Genomic DNA, 16,109 nt, shown 5'->3' on the forward strand with positions numbered 1-16,109 from the left:
GTGTGCGGATGTGTTCAAGGAAAAGGAGAAGGTGGGGGAAGGGGATGAGGTCATAGAGGATGCGCGTGGGGGACGGAAGGCGGATGCGGAAGGCGAGGCGGAGCGCATGGCGTTCGAGGATTTGGAGGGATTTATAGAACCGGGGAGGGGCGGAAATCCAAGCGATGCTGGCATAAGAAAGGATGGGGCGGATCATGGATTTGTAGGTGTGGAGGATGGTGGAAGGATGCAGACCCCATATCCGGCCGGACAGGAGTTTCAGGAGGCGGAGGCGGTTGTGAGCTTTGTTTTGGATGGTAAGGAGATGGGGAGTCCAGGTGAGGTGGCGGTCGAGGGTGAGGCCAAGGTATTTGAGGGTAGGAGTGAGGTGGATAGGACGGCCATAAATGGTGAGGTAGAAATCATGGAGGCGGAAGGAGCGGGTGGTGCGGCCTATGATGATCGCCTGGGTCTTGGAGGGATTAACACGGAGGAACCACTGGTTGCACCAAGCGGTGAATTGGTCAAGGTGGGTTTGGAGAGTACGTTGGGAATAGCTCACAGCTTTTAACCCGCTTTTATTATCTTAAATAGCAGCACCGCTATGAGAACAACTTCATTGTCCACTTCTATATCAACGGTATTTCATCTGTCTGCTGAATTTTCTCTCTTCAGCGGAGCTTGCACAGGATTGGCCAGGCAGATCCTGACCCAAACAGCTTGGATACGCAATACGTGATGTACAACAATTGCTGGTGCAGCATAGCCCAGACTACGAGGGGCGTTTGAGAAGTCCATGCAAAGTCCGAGAGATTGCTCCACCGGCGCGTATCGAGGACACGTTTAGTTAGTAGCATCTTTGGAAAGAACGCACACCAAGTTTCAGCCATATTGGTCTACTACTTTGTGTTTGGCATTCGTGTAAATCGAGGAAATTGTCAAAAAGTGGGCGAAGAAGAATTTGGTGTGGTGATTAAACATTAATCAAAGGCAAAACGCCTCAGGAGACTAAAGAGAAGCTTGATAAACATTACGGTGTCTCTGCGCGTTCGATGAGAACAGTTTATGAGTGGTTTCAAAATTTTCGTTGTGGCCATATCGGCACAAGTGACGCTAAACTTTCTGGACGCCCTGTGGAGGTTACGACTCCAGACATCATTGATAAAATCCATGATATGGTGATGGATGACAGAAGAGTTGAGGTGCATGAGACTGCTAGTGCTGTGGGCATCTCGAATATTTTGCATAAACATTTGGACATGAGAAAGCTATCCGCAAGATCGGTTCCGAGATTGCTCACGCTTGACCACAAAACGGAATCGTGTGAAGTGTTGCAAGGATGGTTTGCAGCTGTTCAGGACGAATCCGCAGGACTTTAAGCGTCGTTTCATCACTTTGGATGAAACATGGATGCATTACTATACTCCTGAGACCAAACAACAATCTAAACAATGGGTTACCAAGGGAGAATCTGTACCAAAAAAGGCGAAGACCATTCCTTCGGCCGGAAAGGTTATGACGACTGTCTTTTGCGATTCGCAAGGGATAATCATCGACTATCTGGAAAAGGGTAAAACTATTACAGGTGCATATTATTCATCGTTACTGGACCGTTTGAAAACCGAGCTGCAAGAAAAACGCCGGCGATTGGACAGCAAAAAAAGTCCTTTTCCATGACGACAATGCACCAGCACACACCTCAGCAGTTGTGGTCGCAAAATCAAATCAATGAAAAAAAGGATTCCAACTCGTTTGACATCCCCCCCCCCCCCTATTCTCCAGACTTGGCTCCCTCGGACTACTAATTGTTCCCCAGTTTGAAGAAATGGCTGACAGGACAAAGATTTTATTCAGACTAGGAGGTCATTGCAGCAACTAATAGCTACTTTGCAGACTTGGATAATTCCTATTATTCGGAAGGGATCAACAAATTAGAACAGTATGACAGAGAGGAACTCGAAACTGGCGGCCTTTTGCAAGTTCAGAGGGCGGAGGATTAGATTCTGGCGGAAGCTGTGAGGACCTACGAGTCGTGCGTGGAAAGCTCGGTTAGTGAAAACTTGCATGCAGTTGGGAAAGGTCCTACTTTCGAGTCCCTGTCAGGCATGCAGTGTTCCGGTGCGTATAGGGGGCACAAAAAGTTGCTTATTACCGATAACACATCGTGACCATGTTTTGCTGCAACATTCCGTGGACAAGAATTGCTGCCACGTGTTTGGCAACATTACCGGCCACTGTTACCCAGCAATGCTCGTGGCAATACATTTCCGTGTCAGCAGTGTTTACATGGGCCTCACAGAATGTCCGCTAAGGTTCGCGCGGCTCCCCCCCCCCCCCTCCCCCAACCTCCCCGTGTCGGAGGTTCGAGTCCCCCCGTCCCCCCCCCCCTCGGGCCTTAGTATAAGTTAGTTTAAGTTAAGATTAAGCAGTGCGTAAGCCCAAGCCTAGGGACCGAGGACCTCAGCAGTTTGGTCCCATAGTCCTTACCTGAAAATTCCATTTTTCCAATGGCCTCCAAAAAGACGCAACGAGATATGGAAGAGGATGCGGCTCCCCTGCTTTTGCATACCACAAGGAAGATAGTTAGCATGGAAAAGATAAATCACTCCTAGTGGACGTGTTACTTTTTTAAGTAAGCGAGCTGATTCCTGAACATGTACTCGTGAACTAATGCTGGATACATATGTTCTCCAAAACGCTGAATATATCACTTAAAAGCAGTTTCTCCGAGAACAAAAAATGGTTCAAATGGCTCTGAGCACTATGGGACAACTTCTGAGGTCTTCAGTCCCCTAGAACTTAGAACTATTTTTTTTTTCCTTTATTGTTATTTTAAAACCTGTACAACAGGCAGGCTGTCAGCAGCATTCTACGCTGCTCTTCAGCCATGGAATGGACAATGAGAAAACAACAGAAAGAAGACACATAAGTTACATAGCGGTGGGTAATAAAACAGTAGACACATAAAGACAAACACGGAGCTGTTCACCCTCGACGATAATCCACACTACAAGCTGTTGTCACGACGCACTAACACTGAAGATGGCGATGGCACAGGTGAACGATGGAGCGTGACGGTGAACACTGAACACTAAACACGACGGCACACACGAGACACTGAAGGCGATGATCTCCGGCGCACGAATGTCCACTTAGCGTGTGTGAGTCCGGGGACCTGCCAAGAGGGGAAGAAGGGGGAGGTGGGGGAGAGGGGAGAAAAAAGATGCCAATGGCTGAGGAGATGGGGGGAGGAGGAGGGGGACAGGGGAGGGGAAGCCCAGGGGAGGAGTGGGGAGAAATGGAGGAGGGAGGGAAGAGGGAGGGAAGGGTGGGAGGGTGCCCAAAGGAGCAAAAACAGGAAGAGGGAGGGAGGATCAAAGTGGGTAGGAGGGGTAGATGGAGGGGAGGAGGGCATCATCAGGGAGAGGGAGATGGCGGAAGCCACCTTGGGAGAGGGTAAGGAGGATGGAGAGATGGAGACCGGGTGGGATGTGGGAATACAGGCGCGGCAGCGGGCGGGGGTGGGAGAGGATGGGTGAGACAAGCGGGTGAGGAGGATCGAGTTTGCTGGAGGTGTACAGGATCTGTATCCTTTCGAGGAAAAGGAGGAGGTGGGGGAAGGGGATGAGATCGTACAGGATCCGCGTGGGGGAGGGGAGACGGATGCGATAGGCGAGGCGGAGAGCATGGCGTTCCAGGATTTGGAGGGATTTATAAAAGGTAGGGGGGACGGAGATCCAGGCCGGATGGGCGTAACAGAGGATAGGGTGGATGAGCGATTTATAGGTGTGGAGGATGGTGGAGGGGTCCAGACGCTACGTACGGCTGGAAAGGAGCTCGAGGAGACGGAGGCGGGAGCGTGCCTCGGCCTGGATTGTCCGGAGATGGGGAGTCCAGGAGAGGCGACGGTGGAGGTTGACGCCAAGGTACTTAAGGGCGATAGGACGGCCATAGATGGTGACATAGAAATGAAGGAGGCGGAAGGAAGGGGTGGTTTTGGCTACAATGATCGCCTGCGTTTTGGAGGGATTGACCTTGAGCAACCACTGGTTGCACCAAGCGGTGAACTAGTCAAGATGGGATTGGAGAAGGTGTTGGGAGCGCTGCAGGGTGGGGGCAAGGGCAAGGAAGGCGGTGTCATCGGCAAACTGGAGGAGGTGGACGGGGGGGGGGTGACGGCGGCGGCATGTCCGCCGTGTACAAAAGGTACAGAAGGGGGGAGAGGACGGAGCCTTGGGGCACACCGGCGGAGGGGAAAAAGGTGTAGGAATCTGTGTTATGGATGGTGACATAGGAAGGACGGCGGGAGAGAAAGGAGCCGATCAGACGGACGTAGTTAATGGGAAGGGCGAAGGTTTGTAGCTTGAAGAGGAGACCGGAATGCCTTTGAACTACTTAAACCTAACTAACCTAAGGACATCACACACATCCATGCCCGAGGCAGGGTTCGAACCTGCATACATCGTGACATGTCACCCAGAGACAACGTTTAAACAAACATTAAAAGTCAATAAATAAAATTATATAGTCTGGCCAGACATTCCATGAATCCATGGGCACACTATCCATGAATAGGTAGGACACAATCCGTTACAGGATTAGAGGGACTAACGTATGTAAAGCCCTCTAGCGGTTAAGTTCTTAAGATCGGTGCGCGCCTGCATAACATCCTGGCGGCCGACCCAACAGAGGGCGCTGATCATTGATCTGTCATTTTTTCAGTTATATAGACATTTTATCTTTCATAGGCAATTTATAGGTTGCTACAGGCAATTTATTGCGTGTATTAATTTTTCACCGTAAATTCACCGTAGAAGGGTCGGACCTATTCTCTTCATATATTTCCTTTTAATAATTTTATATAGGTAACTGTTTTCGTCCTTCAGTGTATCACAATTGGTTTCTATGATAGTTATCAATATTTAAAAGTCTGCTACATGTATTTTACCTAATGTGATTTTATCAGATTATGTTTTTTTTTGCGTAAATCTAAGCCCACAGGATGTAGGCAAACAGATTTCTGGTAGCTACTGTACTTCAGTAGCCATTTGCGCCGGCCACAGTGGCCGAGCGGTTCTAGGCGCTACAGTCTAGAACTGCGCGACTGCTACGGTCGCTGGTTCGAATCCTGCCTCGGGCATGGATGTGTGTGATGTCCTTAGGTTAGTTAGGTTTAAGTAGTTCCAAGTTCTAGGGGACCTCAGCTGTTAGGTCCCATAGTACTCAGAGCCATTTTTTTGAAGCTTTGCTTGCAACGATCTCATATTTTATATGTAACAACCTCTTAAAGGTTTTAATCGCTGAAAACTGAAAATTAATTATAACAAATCCTAACAAGAATAACACGTTTTCGCGAGTCTTAAATGAGTTGTTGTCTTAAAGTGGCTTACTCTCATAATACGCGAGTTATAACGCGAAAATAACGTAACCGCCATTATGACGTTTCCCGTCATTTTATTACAACAAATCGTATCTACGAGGTGCATTCAAGTTCTAAGGCCGCCGATTTTTTTTTCTCCGGACTCGAAAGAGATAGAAACATGCGCATTGTTTTAAAATGAGGCCGCGTTCGTTGTCAATACGTCCCAGAGATGGCAGCGCCGTATGGCAGATGGAATGTTACCGCCAGAGAATGAGAACTGTTTTAAATACTTAAAATGGCGACGTTTTCCTTACTTGAACAGCGTGAAATTGCGTGGTGTGAAACCAATTGAAATTCATCGACAGTTGAAGGAGACATGTGGTGACGGAGTTATGGATGTGTCGAAAGTGCGTTCGTGAGTGCGACAGTTTAATGAAGGCAGAACATTGTGTGACAAGAAACCGAAACAACCTCGGGCTCGCACAAACCGGTCTGACGACATGATCGAGAAAGTGGAGAGAATTGTTTTGGGGGATCGCCGAATGACTGTGGAACAGATCGCCTCCAGAGTTGGCATTTCTGTGGGTTCTGTGCACACAATCCTGCATGACGACCTGAAAATGCGAAAATTGTCATCCAGGTGGGTGCCACGAATGCTGACGGACGACCACACGGCTGCCCGTGTGGCATGTTGCCGAGCAATGTTGACGCGCAACGACAGCATGAATGGGACTTTCTTTTCATCGGTTGTGACAATGGATGAGACGTGGATGCCATTTTTCAATCCAGAAACAAAGCGCCAGTCAGCTCAATGGAAGCACACAGATTCACCGCCACCAAAAAAATTTCGGGTAACCGCCAGTGCTGAAAAAATGATGGTGTCCATGTTCTGGGACAGCGAGGGCGTAATCCTTACCCATTGCGTTCCAAAGGGCACTACGGTAACAGGTGCAGCCTACGAAAATGTTTTGAAGAACAAATTCCTTCCTGCACTGCAACAAAGACGTCCGGGACGGGCTGCGCGTGTGCTATTTCACCGAGACAACGCACCCGCACATCGAGCTAACGTTACGCAACAGTTTCTTCGTGATAACAACTTTGAAGTGATTCCTCATGCTCCCTACTCACCTGAGCTGGCTCCTAGTGACTTTTGGCTTTTTCCAACAACGAAAGACACTCTCCGTGGCCGCACATTCACCAGCCGTGCTGCTATTGCCTCAGCGATTTTCCAGTGGTCAAAACAGACTCCTAAAGAAGCCTTCGCCGCTGCCATGGAATCATGGCGTCAGCGCTGTGCAAAATGTGTACGTCTGCAGGGCGATTACGTCGAGAAGTAACGCCAGTTTCATCGATTTCGGGTGAGTAGTTAATTAGAAAAAAAAATCGGAGGCCTTAGAACTTGAATGCACCTCGTATAACGATTCATTCTCGCGACATTCGATGTACTGGTGCTTAGGAACCGCATGTATATTCATAGGGTGTAACACACAGCCTACGGAACATGGGCTTCTGCTGAACGCGACAAATACAGTACGACCTCTTGCTTTGTGCCTGTGACGTAGTGACCGTTCTTGCTTGCTATTGGATCTACTTTACGTGGCACATTGCCGAAATATGGCACAACTTATTTTGTGTTTCACTTGTCGAAATGGCCCCTCGACGTGGAACTGCAGGAAATGACTTCGCAAAAATCGTATAGCGCTTTGTCAACGGCAGCTAACTCGTCCCGTGTGCGGAAGGCTTTACAGTAGCTTCCGCAGCGCAGAAATCGATTTAGCTGTACAGTAAGGTCCGAAAGTCCTGTGAACGCACTCTTTTTTGGCCATGTATTTATACTCCATATGTCGTTTTTTTTTTTTTTTTCTTTTCAGCCGCGCGGGATTAGCCGAGCGGTCTCAGGCGCTGCAGTCATGGGCTGTGCGGCTGGTCCTGGCGGAGGTACGAGTCCTCCCTTGGGCGTGGGTGTGTGTGTTTGTCCTTAGGATAATTTAGGTCAAGTAGTGTGTAAGCTTAGGGACTGATGACCTTAGCAGTTAAGTCCCATAAGATTTCACACACATTTGAACTTTTTTTTTTTCTTTTCAGATGACGGACACAAGTAACTTCTGTGTCATCCGACAGTGTTCTGTTAAGTGCATGCAGTTGAACGAAGTGAAAATGAGCGCAAGGACAGCAATGGGAGAAGCGTTCAATCATTTTTAAAGTAAAACCGATCTGAGTAAAAACTGTAACAGTTTGTGGCCGTATGTAAAATCGGTAACTGGGTCGAAGTCATCAGTTCACTGACTCAGTGACCACACTGGCACCAAAAGGGAAGATAACAAAGAAAAGACCGAAATATTGTATTCGGCCTTCCCAAATTGTTTTTACCGCGGAAGATCGTAGCACAATCCTTTTAATCGTGGTACGAACGTCGAATGGCAGATATTGAGATAACGGATCGAGAAAAAAAAAAGGACCATACCTACGAGATTCTACAAAGATTATGCCAAAGAACTTGCTCCCTTCTAGCAGCAACTTATCGTAGATCGCTGGGCCAAGGAAAGGTACCTACCGAGCGGCAGAAAGCAAAAGTCATTCCTTTTTTTTTTTTAAGATGGGCCATAGAAGAAATGCACACAATCATAGACGTATATCGTTCACGTCAATCTGTTGTAGAATTATGGAACATGGGTTTATGCTCAAGAATTATGACGTTGTTGGAGAAGGAAAAATCTCCTCTATAAAAAGCAACACGGATTCCGCAAACAGAGATCCTGCGAAACTCAGCTCGCTCTGTTCCTCCATGAGGTCCACATCACAGTGGACGACGGCGGTCAGGCTGTTGCCGTGCTCCTCGACTTCAATCAGGCATTTGACACCGTCGCGCACTTCCGTTTAGTGGGAAAAATACAAGCTTATCGAGTATCAGAACAGATTTGCGACTGGACTCAAGACTTCCTTGCAGACAGAACTCAACACGTCGTTCTTAACGGGACAAAACCGACAGCTGTAAAGGTAATTTCCGGAGTTGTTGTTGTTGTGGTCTTCAGTCCTGAGACTGGTTTGATGCAGATCTCCATGCTACTCTATCCTGCGCAAGCTTCTTCATCTTACTGCAACCTACATCCTTCTGAATCTGCTTAGTGTATTCATATCTTGGTCTCCCTCTATGATTTTTACCCTCCAAGCTGCCCTCCAATGCTAAATATGTGATCTCTTGATGCCTCAGAACATGTCCTACCAACCGGTCCCTTCTTATTGTCACGTTGTGTCACAAACTCCTCCTTAATTCTATTCAACACCTCCTCATTAGTTATGTGATCTACCCATCTAATCTTCAGCATTCTTCTGTAGCACCACATTTCGAAAGCTTCTATTCTCTTCTTGTCCAAACTATTTATCGTACATGTTTCACTTCCATACATGGCTACACTCCATACAAATACTTTCAGAAATGACTTCCTGACACTTAAGTCTATACTCGACGTTAACAAATTTCTCTTCTTCAGAAACGATTTCATTGCCATTGCCAGTCTACATTTTATATCCTCTCTACTTCGACCATCATCAGTTATTTTACTCCCTAAATAGCAAAACTCCTTTACTACTTTAAGTGTCTCATTTCCTAATCTAATTCCCTCAGCATCACCCTACTTGATTCGACTACATTCCATTATCCTCGTTTTGCTTTTGTTAATGTTCATCTTATATCCTCCCTTCAAGACACCATCCATTCCGTTCAACTGCTCTTCCAAGTCCTTTGCTGTCTCTGACAGAATTACAATGTCATCGGCGAACCTCAAAGTTTTTATTTCTTCTCCATGGATTTTAATACCTACTCCGAATTTTTCTTTTGTTTCCTTTACTGCTTGCTCAGTATACAGATTGAATAACATCGGGGAGAGGCTACAACCCTGTCTCACTCCCTTCCCAACCACTGCTTCTCTTTCATGTCCCTCGACTCTTATAACTGCCATCTGGTTTCTGTACAAATTCTAAATAGCCTTTCGATCCCTCTATTTTACGCCTGCCACCTTTAGAATTTGAAAGCTTTCTCTAAGTCTACAAATACTATAAATGTAGGTTTGCCTTTCCTTAATCTGTCTTCTAAGACAAGTCGTAGGGTCAGTATTGCCTCACGTGTTCCAATATTTCTACGGAATCCAATCTGATCTTCGCCGAGGTCGGCTTCTACCAGTTTTTCCATTCGTCTGTAAATAATTGGCGTCAGTATTTTGCAGCTGTGACTTATTAAACTGATAGTTCGGTAATTTTCACATCTGTCAACACCTGCTTTCTTTGGGATTGGAATTATTGTATTCTTCTTGAAGTCTGAGGGTATTTCGCCTGTCTCATAGATCTTGCTCACCAGATGGTAGAGTTTTGTCATGACTGCCTCTCCCAAGGCCGTCAGTAGTTCTAATCGAATGTTGTCTACTCCTGGGGCCTTTCCGGAGTACCCCAAGGAAGTGTGACAGGACCGTTGCGTATTCAATATATATATATATATATATATATATATATATATATATATATATATATATATATATATATGATCTAGTAGCTAGCGGCGGATATTCTTTAAGGCTATTCGCAGAGGATGCAGTTGTCTAAACCAAAGTAGCAACGCCAGAAGATGAGACAAATAGTGGGAAAGGCAGCTGTAAATTCAACTAAATACTTAGGGATTACAATTACAAATAACGTAAATTGGAACGATCACATAGATAATGTTGTGGGCAGAGTAAAGCAAAGACTGCGATTCATTGGCATAACACTTAGAAGGTGCAATAGGTCTACCAAAGAGACTGCTTACACCACGCTTGTCCGCTCTATTCTGGAGTACTGCTGTGCGGTGTGGGATGCGTATCAGGTGGTACTGACGGATGACATCGAAAAAGTACAAAGAAGGGCAGCTCGTTTTGTACTATCGCGAAATAGGGGAGACAGTGCCACAGACATGATACGTGAATTGGAGTGGCAATCATTAAAACAAAGGCGTTTTTCGTTGCGACGGGATCTTCTCCTGAAATTTGAGTCACTAGTTTTCTCCTCCGATTGCGAAAGCATTCTGTTGGCACCCGCCTACATAGGGAGAAATGATCATCACGATAAAATAAGAGAAATCGGGTGTAGTGTGTAACACCTCCGTTTTTATCCCGACCTGATCTGATCGAATAGCAGCCCAATATTTATTGTTAACATGACCGTCAACCTAATGGGGCTGGTAATCGGAACAGACTGCTATGGAAGTTCGTCCTGCTCAATACGATAATACTGAATGTATGGTAATAAGGAACAGCAACACAGGTTTACTAATTACGAACTTATATTCTTCTCAAAACACAAAAAGGAGACAGCCACTGCCTTCGTCATACGAGGTGCGGCTAGAAAAAAACCGGACTGATGCTGGAAAAAACATTTATTTAGAATTATATACAATCTCATGTTATCTCCTTCAATGTACTCTCCTCCTCGGTCTCTACACCGCTCCATACGAATTTTCCACTGTTCATAGCAATGCTGCAGATCATTTTCGGTAAGTCCATACATTACTTCCGTCGCTTTTTCTTTTACTGCTTCAACAGTCTCAAATCTAGTTCCTTTCAAAGCTGACTTGACTTTAGGGAAAAGAAAAAAGTCACAGGGGGCCAAATCAGGTGAGTAGGGTGGATGATCTAAGATGGGAATGTTGTGTTTTGCCAAAAACGTCTTCACTGACAACGCACTGTGAGCTGGGGCATTGTCTCGGTGAAGGATCCGTGACTTTTTTCTCCACAAATCGTTCCGTTTTCTCCGTACTCGCTCACGTAGGGTAGCCAGGACGCTAATGTAGTAATGCTGATTCACTGTTTGTCCCTCTGGTACCCAATCAATGTGCACAATCCCTTTGATGTAAAAAAAAAAACAATCATCATTGCCTCGAATTTCGATTTTGACATTCGTGCTTTTTTTTGTCGTGGAGAACCAGGAGTTTTCCAATGCATCGATTGGCGTTTAGTTTCGGGATCGTAAGTAAAAAACCACGATTCATCGCAAGTAATAACATTTTGTAAGAAGGTGGGATCACTTTCAATGTTTTCCAGGATGTCAGAACAAATCATTCATCGGCGTTCCTTCTGTTCAATTGTGAGACACTTTGGAACCATTTTTGAACACACTTTGTTCATGTTGAAACTTTCATGAAGAATCTGCCTAACACTTTCCTTGTCAACTCCTGTTAACTCAGACACTGCTCTGATTGTTAAACGGCGATCTTGTCGAACAAGTTTACCGATTTTTTCAATGTTTGCATCAGTTTTTGCTGACAATGGTCTGCCAGTGCGAGTGTCATCACTGGTGTCTTCGCGGCCATCTTTAAATCGTTTAAACCACTCAAACACTTGTGTTCGCGATAAACAATCATCGCCGTACACTTGTTGTAACATTACAAACGTTTCACTTGCAGATTTTCCTAGTTTGAAACAAAATTTGATGTTAACACGCTGTTCTTTCTGTACACTCGACATTTTCCGACGCACAGACAAAACGTCAACTACTTAAAACAGACGCCACGGGCAGACTGAGTGCAGGAGGCAGATGAAACTCGAGCAGTAGGCGGAGCGAGAGTCACGTGAGAGGCCACGCGACTTTCAGCCTTATTGCATTCGTTTTATTGTTTCACCAGTACTAGTCCGGTTTTTTTCTAGCCACACCTCGTACATATCTAATAACGGCTAATCTCAGCACAGGCTTTCTTCATTTGCCATTATCGTCACACGCTAATCCATCACTGCAATCCAAGGTTAGGCCGGCGCGGTAGACGCGAAACTAAATATCGGCCCTAGTAACGTGACTGATCACTTTTATAAAGATACTTCATCACTTTCCCGGTATTTATTTGTTATTTAGGGATCTAACCACGCTGATGGTGACACCCTCCTCGGTTAAAAACCCTGTATTCCAATAATGTACTCCACACACACACACACACCATTCCCGCCAAGCACTCTGGCGCATCTCGACACTCGCTCTCGCAACACGTCACAATCGATTGTTCGCCCTATCGACCCGTGCCGAGTACAAAGTTAAAGTAAGGGCCTACGGACCCCTTACAAGTGGTTAATAAAAAAGAAAAAGTGAAGAAAAGTGTGGTGTCACCGCCAGACACCACACTTGCTAGGTGGTAGCCTTTAAATCGGCCGCGGTCCGTTAGTATACGTCGGACCCGCGTGTCGCCACTGTCAGTGATTGCAGACCGAGCGCCGCCACACGGCATGTCTAGAGAGACTTCCTAGCACTCGCCCCAGTTGTACAGCCGACTTTGCTAGCGATGGTTCACTGACAAATTACGCTCTCATTTGCCGAGACGATAGTTAGCATAGCCTTCAGCTACGTCATTTGCTACGACCTAGCAAGGCGCCATTATCATTTGCTATTTATCTTGTGATGCATGTACCGTCAGACCGATGTTTACCAATTATGGATTAAAGGTAAGTATTCCAGAAGCTACGTACTTGTTTTACTAGACTCAACTCCTTTAACTGTTCCAGACCTCACGCCAGCCTGCGTAAGCTTAAACGCGTACCTTTCGGCTACCAATCACAGTGGCTTGGCTGTCTTGCACAGCCACAACAAAAAGAAAAGGTTGAAAATGTGGGAAGAAATGGTGAATAAAATGGGGGTTTTAAAATCGTTAATCACCTTGAAAAAGGGAAAGAATGAAATGCAAATCGGACTTCGAATTACAGAAAAGCTATCGGACTTCGTAATTCGGAAAATCTATTGTTGGGGTGGTCCTTGTGTGCGTTTCTGAACAAAAGTCAAACCAATTTCCACTACAAAAATTATTTGAAAGAGAACAGAGAATACCAAAAAGTGATTAACAGGGGGAAATGGCGTAGGTAAGAGTACGTTCAGTACCAAGTTAATATGTCTTCTCTCGTCCGACGTTCAGGTCTTGGTCTCCAACAATCTCCTGCTTCATTTCTGCATGAAAAAGTCGTAGCTGCTCCAAAATCTTGCAGTAAATTTCATCGTCCAGGAATTACTAATGTCTACAAATTAAAACCATCTTGATGTAGAATGCAATGTATTTTACGGCTGCTTCCATCCTCCAAATTTCATACAAACTTCCACAATACTATACGTCTGACATCAATAAGTTTCTACGTCTTAATCAGACTACGACTAACGAATAAGTATTTACGTCTGAATCATACCAAGACTAGGTAATAAGTTAAAATTAAGCTTTCGCTCACAAGAGACAATAGCAGGTAGGAAACAAAAAGAGTTACAATTTTTGTAGCTCATACAGCTGCGAAGGTATAATTTATATCTGAGGGAACGAGTATTGTTGTTGTTGTTGTTGTTGTTGTGGTCTTCAGTCCTGAGACTGGTTTGATGCAGCTCTCCATGCTACTCTATCCTGTGCAAGCTTCTTCATCTCCCAGTACCTACTGCAACCTACATCCTTCTGAATCTCCTTAGTGTATTCATCTCTTGGTCTCCCTCTATGATTTTTACCCTCCACGCTGCACTCCAATACTAAATGGCTGATCCCTTGATGCCTCAGAACATGTCCTACCAACCGATCCCTTCTTCTAATCAAGTTGTGCCACAAACTCTTCTCCCCAATTCTATTCAATACCTCCTCATTAGTTATGTGATCTTCCCATCGAATCTTCAGCATTCTTCTGTAGCACCACATTTCGAAACCTTCTATTCTCTTCTTGTCTAAACTATTTATCGTTCACGGTTCACTTCCACACATGGCTACACTCCAAAGAAATACTTTCAGAAACGACTTCCTGACACTTAAATCTATACCCGATGTTAACAAATTTCTCTTCTTCAGAAACGCATTCCTTGCCATTGCAAGTCTACATTTTATATCCTCTCTACTTCGACCATCATCAGTTATTTTGCTCCCCAAATAGCAAAACTTCTTTACTACTTTAAGTGTCTCATTTCCTAATCTAATTCCCTCAGCATCACCAGACTTAATTTGACTACATTCCATTATCCTCGTTTTGCTTTTCTTGATGTTGATCTTATATCCTCCTTTCAAGACACTGTCCATTCCGTTCAACTGCTCTTCCAAGTCTTTTGCTGTCTCTGACAGAATTACAATGTCATCGGCAGACCTCAAAGTTTTTATTTCTTCTCCATGGATTTTAATACCTACACCAAATTTTTCTTTTGTTTCCTTTACTGGTCGCTCAATATACAGATTGAATAACATCGGGGAGAGGCTACAACCCTGTCTCACTCCCTTCCCAACCGCTGCTTCCCTTTCATGTCCCTCGACTCTTATAACTGCCATCTGGTTTCTGTACAAATTGCAAATAGCCTTTCGCTCCCTGTATTTTACCCCTGCCACCCTCAGAATTTGAAAGATAGTATTCCAGTCAAAATTGTCAAAAGCTTTCTCTAAGTCTACAAATGCTAGAAACGTAGGTTTGCCTTTCCTTAATCTATTCTCTAAGATAAGTCATAATGTCAGTATCGCCTCACGTGTTCCAACATTTCTACGGAATCCAAACTGATCTTCCCCGAGATCGGCTTCTACTAGTTTTTCCACTCGTCTGTAAAGAATCTGCGTTAGTATTTTGCAGCCGTGACTTATTAAACTGATAGTTTTCTTTGGGATTGGAATTATTATATTCTTCTTGAAGTCTGAGGGTATTTCGCCTGTTTCATACATCTTGCTCACCAGATGGTAGAGTTTCATCAGGACTGGCTCTCCCAAGGCCGTCAGTAGTTCTAATGGAATGTTGTCTACTCCCGAGGCCTTGTTTCGACTCAGGTCTTTCAGTGCTCTGTCAAACTCTTCACGCAGTATCGTATCTCCTATTCCATCTTCATCTACATCCTCTTCCATTTCCATAATATTGTCCTCAAGTACATCGCCCTTGTATAGACCCTCTATATACTCCTTCCACCTTTCTGCTTTCCCTTCTTTGCTTCGAACTGGGTTTCCATCTGAGCTCTTGATATTCATACAAGTGGCTCTCTTTTCTCCAAAGGTCTCTTTAATTTTCCTGTAGGCGGTATCTATCTTGCCCCTAGTGAGATAAGCCCCTACATCCTTACATTTGTCCTGTAGCCATCCCTGCTTAGCCAATTTGCACTTCCTGTCGTTTTTGGAAACCCAGAATCTACTATGTAGGAATCAACATGGATTCCGGAAACAGCGATCGTGTGAGACCCAACTCGCTTTATTTGTTCATGAGACCCAGAAAATATTAGATACAGGCTCCCAGGTAGATGCTATTTTTCTTGACTTCCGGAAGGCGTTCGATACAGTTCCGCACTGTCGCCTGATAAACAAAGTAAGAGCCTACGGAATATCAGACCAGCTGTGTGGCTGGATTGAAGAGTTTTTAGCAAACAGAACACAGCATGTTATTATCAATGGAGAGACGTCTACAGACGTTAAAGTAACCTCTGGCGTGCCACAGGGGAGTGTTATGGAACCATTGCTTTTCACGATATATATAAATGACATAGTAGATAGTGTCGGACGTTCCATGCGGCTTTTCGCGGATGATGCTGTAGTACACAGAGAAATTGCAGCATTAGAAAATTGTAGCGAAATGCAGGAAGATCTGCAGCGGATAGGCACTTGGTGCAGGGAATGGCAACTGTCCCTTAACATAGACAAATGTAATGTATTGCCAATACATAGAAAGAAGGATCCTTTATTGTATGATTATATAATAGCGGAACAAACACTGGTAGCAGTTACTTCTGTAACATATCTGGGAGTATGCGTGCGGAACGATTTGAAGTGGAATGATCGTAT

The sequence above is a fragment of the Schistocerca nitens genome, unplaced genomic scaffold (genome assembly GCF_023898315.1).
Source record: "Schistocerca nitens isolate TAMUIC-IGC-003100 unplaced genomic scaffold, iqSchNite1.1 HiC_scaffold_466, whole genome shotgun sequence".
In the NCBI taxonomy this organism is placed as follows: Eukaryota; Metazoa; Arthropoda; class Insecta; order Orthoptera; family Acrididae; genus Schistocerca; species Schistocerca nitens.